The sequence below is a fragment of the Bufo gargarizans genome, chromosome 6, assembly GCF_014858855.1.
Source record: "Bufo gargarizans isolate SCDJY-AF-19 chromosome 6, ASM1485885v1, whole genome shotgun sequence".
Classification (NCBI taxonomy): domain Eukaryota; kingdom Metazoa; phylum Chordata; class Amphibia; order Anura; family Bufonidae; genus Bufo; species Bufo gargarizans.
The window spans coordinates 64,390,376-64,404,080 of NC_058085.1; positions in this window are offsets into that span (position 1 = coordinate 64,390,376).

Here is a 13,705-nt window from a genome sequence, read left to right on the forward strand (position 1 = left end):
TGCCCACCTAGGCTGCAAAAAAGTGTCACAGAAAAGTTGACTTTTAGAGAGATATTTCTCTTACCCAGCATGGGTATATGTAAAAATACACATTGCCCTACTTCTTTTGAGTTTCAGATTCGGATTTGCGGTGTCCGTGTTTTGCGGATCCACGGATCTGCGGATCCGCAAAACACATACGGACGTCTGAATGGAGCCTTACAGGGGGGTGATCAATGACAGGGGGGTGATCAGATAATCTATATGGGGCGATCACCCCCCTGTAAGGCTCCATTCAGATGTCCATATGTGTTTTGCGCATCCGCAAAACACATACGGACGTCTGAATGGAGCCTTACAGGGGGGTGATCAATGACAGGGGGTGATCAGAGAGTCTATATGGGGTGATCAGGGGTTAAAGAAGTGACAGGGGGGTGTAGTGTAGTGGTGTTTGGTGCTACTTTACAGTGCTGCCTGTGTCCTCTGGTGGTCGATCCAAGCAAAAGGGACCACCAGAGGACCAGGTAGCAGGTATATTAGACGCTGTTATCAAAACAGCATCTAATATACCTTTTAGGGGTTAAAAAAATCGCATCTACAGCCTGCCAGAGAACGATCACCGCTGGCAGGCTGTAGATCAGCTCGTTTACCTGCAGTTCCTGTGAACGCGCACGCCTGTGTGCGCGCATTCGCAGGAAATCTCGCGTCTCGCAAGATGACGCGCCGGCGAGTCCAGGAGGAATAACAGGGCCGATGCCAGGACGCAATCCTGCGTTCGGCGGTCCTGTAGTGATTAAAATTTAAAAAGGCATCACCGTGTTTAAAAATCCCATACGATGAATGGAATAAAGGAAAAAAAAATCAAATGATCAAAAAGTCATACACACCCCAAAAGGGTATTATCAAAAACTACAGATCGTCCCCGCCCATAGACAGAACTATAAAAAAGTTATGGATCAATCCGATACTGGCCACAGCACTTGTCTTTATGGCTTTTGTTGGGTGTACGTCAATGGTTGACCCTTCTCCACCCAAGGATTTATTTTCCAATATAGCGCAATTATAGACAGCGCACCAACGTGATTTTTAAATATGCTTTTTTATTAATTCATTTAATTCAGCCATAGGCATCGTTTCGGGCCCTCTCTAGTGGGAAGCACTTTCTCTAGCAAGTCGGCTAATTAAAATGAATTAATAAACAAGCATGTTTGAAAATCTCATTGGTGTGCTGTCTATAATTGTGCTCTTTAAAAAAGTTATGGGGGTCAGAATAAGGTGATGAAAAGTTAAAATACATTTTTTCAGAATTTATTGCAAAATTAAAACTTAAGAAAAACTATACATATGTAAATTGCATAGTGAATGTCATAAAAACAAAACACCTAAAAATGTGGTGGAATTGCATTTTTTTTTTTATTCCACAACATTTAGATTTTTTTCATTGTATGCCATATTAAGTGGAGCCATGAGAAAGTACAACTTGCTCTGCAAAAAAAAAAATGGCTGTGAATGGAAAAATAAATAAGTTATGGCTCCAGGAAAGCAGGGAGCAAAAAACAAAAATGGAAAATCATGCGGCAGGAAGGGGTTAAACAAAAATCATAAAATCCTGCAATTTTTGCACTGGCCACTAAGCTTGATAATAGTTGTCACTTTTTGGTCTGTACAGATCACTTTACTGCAGTTATCTGCTTATCTATCATTCTAATCCTCACTGTAATAATATCACCTCTGTGTACAGATAAGACAGTATCCACCATTCAAAGGTGATTGTCAAAGCTTATCTATTCCTTCAATGTACAATGACCTCTGCACATGTTACGTGTCTAGAAACCTCTCCCATAGAAGTCACTGAGGTCCTCTCCTGTCTATGGACCATGTGGCTGCCGTAAAGCAATTTTCTTAATGCTTTCTAAATGCTGTTAAGAACACCTAAGGCCCCTTTCACACGGGCGTTGCAGGAAAATGTGCGGGTGCGTTACGGGAACACCAGCGACTTTTCTGCGCAAGTGCAAAACATTGTAATGCGTTTTGCACTCGCGTGAAAAAAATCGTGCATGTTTGGTACCCAAACCCGAACTTCTTCACAGAAGTTCGGGCTTGGGATCGGTGTTCTGTAGATTGTATTATTTTCCCTTATAACATGGTTATAAGGGAAAATAATAGCATTCTGAATGCAGAATGCATAGTCAAATAGGGCTGGAGAGGTTAAAAAAATAAATAAATTATTTAACTCACCTTAGTCCGCTTGTTCGCGTAGCCCGGCATCTCCTTCTGTCTCCTTTGCTGAACAGGACCTGGGGTGAGCATTCATTACATGAACAGGACCTGTGATGACATCACTCTGGTCATCACATGGTCCATCACATGATCTTTTACCATGGTGATGGATCATGTGATGGAACATGTGATGACCGGAGTGACGTCACCACAGGTCCTGTTCATGTAATTAATGCTCACCCCAGGTCCTGTTCAGCAAAAGAGACAGAAGGAGATGTCGAGCTACGCGAACAAGTGGACTAAGGTGAGTTAAATCATTTTTTTTAACCCCTCCAGCGCTATTTGACTATGCATTCTGTATTCAGAATGCTATTATTTTCCCTTATAACCATGTTATAAGGGAAAATAGTAATGATCGGGTCTCCATCCCGATCGTCTCCTAGCAACCGTGCGTGAAAATCGCACACCGCATGCTTACTTGCTTGCGGATGCTTGCGATTTTCACGCAACCCCATTTACTTCTATGGGGCCTAGGTTGCGTGAATTATCGCACCGCAGCGCACAAAGAGGAGCATGCTGCAATTTTCATGCAACGCATAAGTGATGCGTGAAAATCACCGCTCATGTGAACAGCCCTATAGAAATGAATGGGTCGGTATTGAGTGCGGGTGCAATGCGTTCACCGCCCGCATCGCATCCGCGTGGAATACTCGCCCGTGTGAAAGGGGCCTAAGGCAAGATGGCCACCCCCATAATTATGTTCAGAAATCAGAATAAATAATTCTGTGATCAGAAAATAACAACAGATTAGACAAAAAGGAGATGTGTCGCTATCTGGTTTTAACCCCTTCCCGACCAGCGCCAAAATATGTACGACGTTGGCCAGGTCTTTAAAGATGGCATCCACTCCTGAGCAGAGCGGGCGCCATAGCAGCAGGATGCCTGCTGTTTCATACAGCAGGCGGCTCATGTCCGCGACCAGCAATAATGCCGGTTGCAGATATTTAACACCATGTCAGAACCTGACCACAGCATCTGACGTTCGTATTACCAGAAGCGCGCACTTCCGGGTATGCTTCAGCTCCAGAGGAGCCAGAACCTATATATTGCAGCCCCTGTCATGAGGCTGCTGCATAGTGTTTCCTATAGAGCTCCTGTCTGTAGTAGGGCTCCATAGGAAACTAGTACATTTCTCATAGACTCCAATGATAATGCATTGGAGTCTATGAGAATAGCAATCTAATGATTGTTTGTTATGGTTCCCTATAGAGAAAAAAAAATGAAGTTTTTAAAAATGTAAAACATTTTAAATTTTTTTTTTTATAAATTCAAATTACTCCCCTTTGCCCAAAATAAAAAAAATAAAATAAAAAATACACATCATGGGTATTACCACGTGAGAAAATGCCCATACTATAAAAATATTAAATTATCTTTCCCATACAGCAAATGGCTAAAACAGAAAAAAAAAAAAAAAGGCCGATTCGCCGTTTTTGGCCGCTTCATTTCCAACAAAGAATTAAATAAAAAGTGATCAAAAAGTCGTATACAGCCCATAATGGTTCAACGAAAAGTACAGATCTCCCTGCAAAAAATGAACAAATCACAAAGCTCGTAACTACTAAATAGTTATAGGGGTCAGTCAGAATATGGCAATGAATAAATAAAACAGATTTTTTTCCAAGGCTTTTATTATTTTAGCAGTTTCAAAATGAAAGCAAAACTATACATATAAGTTTTCATCGGATTTGTACTGACCTGTAGAATGAAAGTAACTGGTCAGTTTTATCACACATAGAACATCATAAATAAAAAACTGGCGGAATTGCTTTTTTTTCCAACTCCACCCCATTTGTTTTTTTTTCCTACTTCTCACTACATCATATGCAATATTAAATAGTGGCATTTGAAAGTACAAGCCCTCATTTGGCTGTGTGAACAGAAAAATAAAAAAGTTATGGCTCTGGGAAGGCAGGGAGCGAAAAACGAATACGCAAAAATGAAAAAACCTCTGGGGTAGAAAGGGTTAACTGGCAGACACATTTCCTTTAACGTGTTTACAGAACATATAACTTGGTGACTAAAGATGAGCAAAATAATTCAGTGTACACAAATCAAATTTTATACGAATTTCCAAAAAGATTCTAATTTAACTTAATCTAAAGCCTTTGTGATTTGTCCTGCATGAACAGCTCAAAATGGCAGCCATAACTTTACAGATGAGATGACATACAGGAAGGTGTCTGCCACCAAAAAGGGACATTTTTGTGAACTGTTTTTTAAATAAAATAAAAATCTGATAGTATGGTGTGTTATTAAACAGGCTGTTTGTTACCACTGACTACCATCTGTTTACCCATAGCCATATAAGTCACTGTCACTTTGTCATTACTAATGCTTTCTTGGTTTTAACCCCTTCTCCCTTCTGCCATTGGTGGAAATTGGGTAACTAAACATGGTGCCCACCCAGGAGCCGACCACGGAACCATAGCAGCTGAGATTCTGCTGTTTTAAACAGCAGACACACGGAGCTAATGTCTTTGATCGGCAATAATGCCGATCATGGACATTTAACCCTCAGATGCCATGGTCAATTGTTACCATGTCCTTGTCAGCTGTGACCAAGGCATCTAAAAGGTTTTTCCCTAGGAGTGCTGCTCTACCTGGGCTGACCGGCTTCCCTGCACAGAGATGGGGGAGCCGTCCATTTGTTGGCCTTCTAAAGGCTCCAAGGCTACCACAGGGCTCCATAGTAACAGACTGTAATGGTAATTCACGGGAGAAGTGATCTAATGATTGCATATTCAAGTTCCCTATAGAGACTTTAAAAAGCGGGGGAAAAAAGGTTTTAAAAATATAATTTTATATACAGTAAATTCACATCACCCTTTTCCCTATATTAAAGAAACAATACAAATTAAACATAATTAGCATCACGGCGACTATTAAAATATTATTGTATTTATCGCGTACAGTGAACACCATAATGTAAAAAAAAAATCTAAATAGCCAATTCGCCATCTTTTCATTGCTTCACCTCCCAAAAAATGGGGGTCAGAATATGATATATGATGATGCAAAAAAAAATTTTTTTTCAAAGGGGAAAACTATAAAAAATTTGCTATTGTATGTAATCGTACTGACAAAGAGAATGAAGGTAAGGAGCACAGTGAAAGCACAGTAAAAGTGAAACGCATAATACTATGGCGGAATAGCATTTTTTTAATCCCACCACATTTGGAACTTTTCTCCAGTTTTGGGGCAGACTAGATGGGCCAAATGGTTCTTATCTGCCGACACATTCTATGTTTCTATGTTTTTCATTACATCATATGCAATATTAAATGGTGCCATTAAATAATACACCAAGTCCTCATACAGTTATGTAAATGGAAAAAGTTATGACTCCAGGAAGGCAGGGAAAGCTGTAAGGTTTTGAAGGGTTTAAAGAGCTTAAAATGGATTGGATACAGTCCCAGGGGACCACAGAGTGGCATAATAGACCTTTCAGGGCAGTTGTGAAACTTTCAATTTGGGTTGAATCTACTTGGACCAAAACCATTCTAATGGCAGCTTCCACCCAATTGGACCCAACGCAAATTTTGGAAAATTTGTTTCTCTCTAATGGTGATAGAACATAGAATTTTTTTAAAATAATAAACTATGTTCTTTGGTATCGTTACACATTCTGTAGATATTCTGACACCAGTGTATAAAGTATATTTTAGGAGCAGTGGAAAGTAGCATAGTGTTTTGTTTTATCAGCTAATATCTGTAGATACATAGAAACAGAAGAATGGCAGAAGAAAAAGACCATATTGTCCATGTAGTCTGTACTTGTAGGATTTGCTTAATTTTTTTCTCTTAGGATAGATGTATGTAAATCCCAGACAGGTTTATATTTGCTTACCGATGATTTTCTAACTATATCTGCTGGAAGTTTCCAAGCATCTACTCACTTTCAGTAGTTGTCTTCAGTGTCAGACTGGCCCACCAGAGTACCAGATGTTTCTCTGTTGGACGAAGCTCTGATGCCATAGTGGGTCCCAAAAGTCCAGTAGATAAAACCCATTTGGGGCTGCCTTTTTACCTAATCACTTGTAACTAGGCCAATCAAAACCCATTAGAAATTATTAATGATATTGGGGTTTGACTCCAAGCATAATTTCATCTGGTGGGCCCAAGGAACCCCCGTCAGACACTGGTTGTCTTCACTGGGAATAATAAAAATCTTACTTCCATAATTATCACATTAAATGATATATCTCTAGTTCTGAGAACCTTTAGAAATATTTACATACATATGTGTGAATTATATTAACCCCTTAATGACCAGCCTGTTTTGGGCCTTACTGACCAAGCGTTTTTCTTCATTTTTTCATCAGCACCTTCCAAGAGCTATAACTTTTTTATTTTTCCATCTATATAGCTGATTGTATGAGGGCTTGTTTTTTTGCGGGACAAGTTGTAGTTTTTAATGTTGCCATTTTGGGGTACACATAACTTTCTTATTAACTTTTATTAACTGTTTCTAGAAGGGAAATGGGAAAAAGCAGCAATACTGCTACTTTGATTTAAATTATAAATTCTGTGGCGTTCATTTTTCAGCATAAATAACATGATATTCTTATTCTCTTGGTCAATACGATTACAGACAATACCAAATCCATATACTTTTTCTTTACGTTTTACTACTTACTTTTGCAAAAAAAAGTATGTGAACCCTTTGGAATGATATGGATTTCTGCACAAATTGGTCATAAAATGTGATCTGATCTTCATCTAAGTCACAACAATAGACAATCACAGTCTGCTTAAACTAATAACACACAAATAATTAAATGTTACCATGTTTTTATTGAACACACCATGTAAACATTCACAGTGTAGGTGGAAACAGTATGTGAACCCTTAGACTAATGACATCTCCAAGAGCTAATTGGAGTGAGGTGTCAGCCAACTGGAGTCCTATCAATGAGATGAGATTGGAGGTGTTGGTTACAGCTGCCCTGCCCTATAAAAAACACACACCAGTTCTGGGTTTGCTTTTCACAATAAGCATTGCCTGATGTGAATGATGCCTCGCACAAAAGAGCTCTCAGAAGACCTACGATTAAGAATTGTTGACTTGCATAAAGCTGGAAAGGGTTATAAAAGTATCTCCAAGAGCCTTGCTGTTCATCAGTCTGCGGTAAGACAAATTGTCTATAAATGGAGAAAGTTCAGTACTGCTGCTACTCTCCCTAGGAGTGGCCGTCCTGTAAAGATGACTGCAAGAGCACAGCGCAGACTGCTCAATGAGGTGAAGAAGAATCCTAGAGTGTCAGCTAAAGACTTATAAAAGTCTCTGGCATATGCTAACATCCCTGTTAGCGAATCTACGATACGTAAAACACTAAACAAGAATGGATTTCATGGGAGGATACCACAGAGGAAGCCACTGCTGTCCAAAAAAAACATTGCTGCACGTTTACAGTTTGCACAAGAGCACCTGGATGTTCCACAGCAGTACTGGCAAAATATTCTGTGGACAGATGAAACCAAAGTTGAGTTGTTTGGAAGAAACACACAACACTATGTGTGGAGAAAAAGAGGCACAGCACACCAACATCAAAACCTCATCCCAACTGTGAAGTATGGTGGTGGGGGCATCATGGTTTGGGGCTGCTTTGCTGCGTCAGGGCCTGGACGGATTGCTATCATCAAAGGAAAAATGAATTCCCAAGTTTATCAAGACATTTTGCAGGAGAACATAAGGCCATCTGTCCACCAGCTGAAGTGCAACAGAAGATGGAAGTTGCAACAGGACAACGACCCAAAGCAAAGCAGTAAATCAACAACAGAATGGCTTAGGCCTCATGCACACAACCGTTTTTCGGTCCGCATCCGAGTCGCAGTTTTTGCGGCTTGGGTGCGGACCCATTTACTTCAATGGGGCCGCAAAAGATGCGGACAGCACTCCGTATGCTGTCCGCATCCTTTGCTCCGTTCCGTGGCCCCGCAAAAAAAATATAGCATGTCCTATTCTTATGCGTTTTGCGGACAAGAATAGGCATTTCTACAATGGACTGACCGTTCCGTTCTGCAAATTGCAGAAGGCACATGGGCGGCTTCCATTTTTTGCGGATCCGCAGTTTGCGGACCGCAAAAAACAGCACGGTTGTGTGCATGAGGCCTTAAACAGAAGAAAATATGCCTTCTGGAGTGGCTGAGTCATAGTCCTGACCTCAACCCGATTGAGATGCAGTGACATGACCTCAAGAAAGCGATTCACACCAGACATCCCAAGAATATTGCTGAACTGAAACAGTTCTGTAAAGAGGAATGGTCAAGAATTACTGCTGACCGTTGTGCACGTCTGATCTGCAACTACAGGAAACGTTTGGTTGAAGTTATTGCTGCCAAAGGAGGTTCAGCCAGTTATTAAATCCAAGGGTTCACATACTTTTTCCACCTGCACTGTGAATGTTTACATGGTGTGTTCAATAAAAACATGGTAACATTTAATTGTTTGTGTGTTATTAGTTTAAGCAGACTGTGATTGTCTATTGCTGTGACTTAGATGACAATCAGATCACATTTTATGACAAATTTGTGCAGAAATCCATATCATTCCAAATGGTTCACATACTTTTTATTGCAACTGTATGTGCAATAAAACCCCTTTTTGTAGAAGAAAAAAGAAAATCTTTTTGCACTGCTGCATCCCAAGGATTCAATAACTTTTTTATTTTTCTTTCTGTGTTGTGTGAGAGCTTGATTTTTGCAGGACAACTTGTAGTTTTCATTGGTATCATTTTGGAGTAAATAACACTTTTTGATTGCTTGTTATGTTTTTTCGGTGGCGACCAAGAATAAATGAGCAATTCTGGTATATATATATTTTTTTTAAGGCATTCACCAAAGGGGATAATTTACATTTGTGTAGTGCTAGTCGTTATCGATGAAGCAATACCAAACATATGGGGGAGATTTTATTTTTGCTATTTTTTCATTGAAAAGCATAAAAAAAAAAAAAGGTATAGGCCCCAAGATTGCCTTTACAGTTCTCCAGCACGCTGCGCCTTTTTAGCACCATAGGAGACCCGTGCTAAGCTTTGACCAGGCGGCCGTGAAAAGGCCTAAGCCCCTTAGTGACAGCCATAAAAAGGTGCATTGGTGGTCACTAAGGGGTCAACAGCTTTTTATGTATGAGTTGGCTTACATAAACTTTGACATTCAGGATCAGTATTCCTTTAAAGGGTTTCTCTAGGATTTTGATATTGATTGGCTTTCCTTAGGATAGGTCACCAATATAAGTAGAGATAAGCAAAGTTTTCAAAAATTTGATTTGGACGTCAGAAAGTCTGTTATAAATCAGCTATTTCCTGGCCTGCAGGGAGCGTGTATCTTGGTGTTCATCACTGTGCAGCACAGAAATGTGCATAGCTAGTCCGTTGTGGTAGTGAAACAGTTATTGTGCGTCATTATGACAGGCAGGTGACAGGCATCACTCTTAGACCAAGTTCACACTTGACTTATTTGTTCAGTTACAGGTCAAAAAATGACCAAATAACTGAAGTGTGAACTCAGCCTTAAGGGCCAATGTTAGCATCAGGTATAATGTACGTAACCAGGCAGTGGCTCAATGTTAGCATCAGGTATAATGTACGTAACCAGGCAGTGGCCCGAGATTCTACTATAGACCGAAAGAGCGCTCTCCTTTTACACCGTCTGCTGATTGCTAGAGAACCTGTTCTGTTAAACGCTGATACAAGTAGTGGCCCAGGTTTGTGTTGACATTACTGTTTATTTTTCCCTTCTTCTGATCCATCAGAAGAAAAAAAAGAAAAAAAAACGGATCCTATCTTTTGAGCATCTGCCTTTACACATCAGTATTTGGTCAGTAATTGATCAGTATTGGTAAGGCCAAAAAAACAGGAGTGGGTCCAAAAAAGAGATGACACCTGATGTGAATATTTGCATGTCTGTGTTTTGGACCCACTCCTGCTTTTGGCTTCCAAATCATGATCAACTCCTGATACAAAATACTGACCATGTGATAGAGGCCTCATGCTCAATTTGCATGAGTTTTGGCCATTTGCCTCTGAAATCTGTTTTATTCAGATGGAAAAGAAGTTCTGCATGCAGGACTTTAATGGCCTCTAACACACTGTCAGTATTTGGTCAGCTTTTTTCATCAGTATTTGATCAGACAAAAACAGGAGTGGGCCCAAAACAGAGATAACATGAGATGGATCTATTTGCATGTCTTCTGTGTTTTGGACCCACTTCTGCTTTTGGCTTCCAAAGCATGATAAAATCCTTATGCAAAATACCAACCGTGTAAAAGAGGCCTTATGGATGCTACAAAAACAGAGTCCGTTGTGTTTTTCATTTTTTGGTTAAAGGGGTAAAATAAATGGCCAAACAGGGGCATTAGTGGTCCCGTCACTGAATGGTGAGGGTGTCAACAGCATGAGGAGTCAACATAGTGGCCCAGTCACAGAGTGGTGAACATGGAAACAGCATGAGGAGTCAACATAGTGGTCCAGTCACAAAGTTGAGAGGTGGGAGGCAATAGCAGTGGCAGTCACAGCACAAGATGGTGGATGGCAGTAGGAGAAGTTGGCAGTAGAGGCAGCAGGTGTGTGGAATCAGGCGTGTGGCAGAATCAGAATAGCAGCTAAAGCACGTGACCAGAAGTAACGGGCCATTTATCACAATGTTCTGGTATGGCAGCACACTGCAGTCAAAGCATTACTGCCAGAGTGATCTAGTCTGATGCATCAGGCACCAGTGTGTGGAAATCCTGGCTGATCCATGCCTAATTCCTCTTTAGAAAGGTTATTCTCTCAACATTTCCTTTAAAGGGTGAGTTCTCTTTGGGGTAACTATGCCCCAGCCGCACTAAACACCTGCTTTGATGCCACACTACTGGCTGGGCAGGAAAGCTTGCCCAGGGCAACCTCGGCCAGTTGTGCCCACAAATCAAGTTTGACTGCCCAGTAGTCCAAGGGATCTTGCATCTGGGGTGGCAAAGTGCAGTCCAAGTATATCACCAACTGCTGGTTCAGGTTCTGCTCCATGTCCTTCAGTAGGCAGATGAAGAAAAGTGCTCATTAGAGACTCCAGACTTAAGTTGCTGCTGATGGAGCTGGGGGCCTGAGCAGGTGTCACGCATGAGCTGCCACTGGCTAACATTGAAGTTACACAGGGGAGTATTCCTGTCTACCTGCATAATCAAGAAATCGTTCACCGCCTTCCTCTGCCTTTGCAGCTCAAGGAGTGCGTGTTTTGCAGGGTAAGAGTGGCTGAAATGCATGCACAGTTACCTGGGCATTTTCAAGACATCTTGCAGTTGGGTAGAAGACTTAAGGAACCGGTTTACAACCAGATTAAAGACGTGCGCCATGCAGGGCACATGGGTCATCCCTCCTTGACGCAGCGCCGACACAATGTTCTTCCTGTTATCTGTGACCATGGGTCTGATCTTTAGTTGGCAAGAAGACAGCCAGGATTTGATTTCTTGATGACACCAAGCAGTTCCTTCCAGGCTGGCCAGGTACAGAACAACTTGACACCACCGTGCTTTGCTTAGGTGGTATGCTGGAGGACCACTCTGAAAATGTCCCTGTCCTGTTCCTCTGCCAGCATGTGTAACACTGACCTGACTGACCAGTCCAGACCTGACCTGATCCCGCACCGTTACCAGTCCAGACTCCAGACTCCAGACTAGTGCTGTCAAGATCTGCTCCAGGCCCGCAGCAGATTCGGTAAGTCAGCATCGGGGAGGAGGTGAAGCAGGAGCAGGCACAGTCCATGGAGAAGGATGACACACAATATAAAAAGTAGCAGCAGCGGGCACAATTCATCGGGTAAGGCTAGGTAATCACTTGCCATCAGATTTTGGTATTCTGTTCCAGCATACCAGCAGAATACCAGAATCGCCAGATCCAGCATATGCCAAACACTGCTGGCACCTGCTGGATCTCATTCACAATAATACAGTCATTCTAGATTTTTTTGCCCTTTGTTTTTGCTAGAATCTGCAATGGAGGCTTTTGCTGCAACCTCAGCAGTAGATGTGCTCATGCCCTAAGGGGTGCGATGGGTCACTCACAAGGGGGCCCAATTCAGATTCTTGCCATGGGGCCTAGTGATTTCTATGTACACCCCTGCACCCTGCAAATGCGATCACGGGGTGCCGATGTGTGTGAAGGCTGGCAGGGTTCTTGTATAGGCCCCAGACCAGCCTTTAGTAATTTCCAGCAGGCTGTGCCTCTCTGGCGCAGTCTGCTGTCCAATGTCAGAATAGCACTGATATTAAAATGCAACGCACTGTAGGGATAATGAATTGATATTCAATCAGAATGTTGTCTGTTATAGTCCCCTTTTATAGTCCCCTTGTGGGACTATTAAGTGGTAAAAAAAAAGTTCAAAAAACCTACATTTATTTCATAAAAAAAATCCCATAAAAAATTACTTATTTTCCATTGAAAATACGCTTTTCAATGAAAAATATAGCAAAAAAAAAAGCTCCCCCGTATATGTTTGGTATTGCTGCATCCATAACGACCTAGACTACATAAATATCATGTAAATTATCCCCTATGGTGAACGGCGTAAAAAAAAAAAATTAAATTAAAAAAAAAGACAGAATTGCTCATTTATTCTTAGTTGCCACTGAAAAAACTTAATAACAAGCGATCAAAAATCACCATTTACTCCAAAAGTCGTCTCGAAAAAAATCAAGTCCTCACACAACTCCATAGAAAGAAAAATCTAAAAGTTATGGGTCTTGGAACGCGGCAATGCAAAAACATTTTTTTTTCTTTAAAAAAAAGGGATTTTATTGCAAAATAGTAGTAAAACGGAAAAAAACTATATGTATTTTGTATCAATTTAATCGTACGGACCCAGAGAATAAATAAATTGTTATTTATACTGAAAAATTAACGCCATAAAATTTATAACGTAAAAACGCAGTGTTTTTCCCATCTCCCTCCCACAAAAAGTTAATAAAAGTTAATCAGAAAGTTCTGTGTACCCCAAAATGGCGCTATTAAAAACTACAACTTGTCCAGCAAAAAACAAGCGCTTATAAAGCTATATAGCTATATAGACGGAAAAATAAAAAAGTTATAGCTCTTGGAAAGCTACGATGAAAAAAGGAAGAAAAACACTTGGTTATTAAGACCCAAAACAGGCTGGTCACTAAGGGGTTAAATATAAGTGTGAAATAAAAACATTTAATTTGTACTTTAGCCTGTCTGTGACCCTGCTTCCTGCATAGCTACCAAGTGTCTACCAGAGCGACCCCCCCCCCCCCCCCACAATGTAGACACAGTCAGTCACCCCTAGGTGGTGCCGTCACCACATATATATATATGAGGGAAAAGGCAGGAAGTGTAGTGTAGTGCAGATGAAGTTATGAAGTGAAGTGCAGCAGCTGAGAGAAGTACAGTGCAGTGAGGTCAGCATATGTTTAGTCTACAGCCAAGGAAAGCTAACTCAAAAGTCAGAC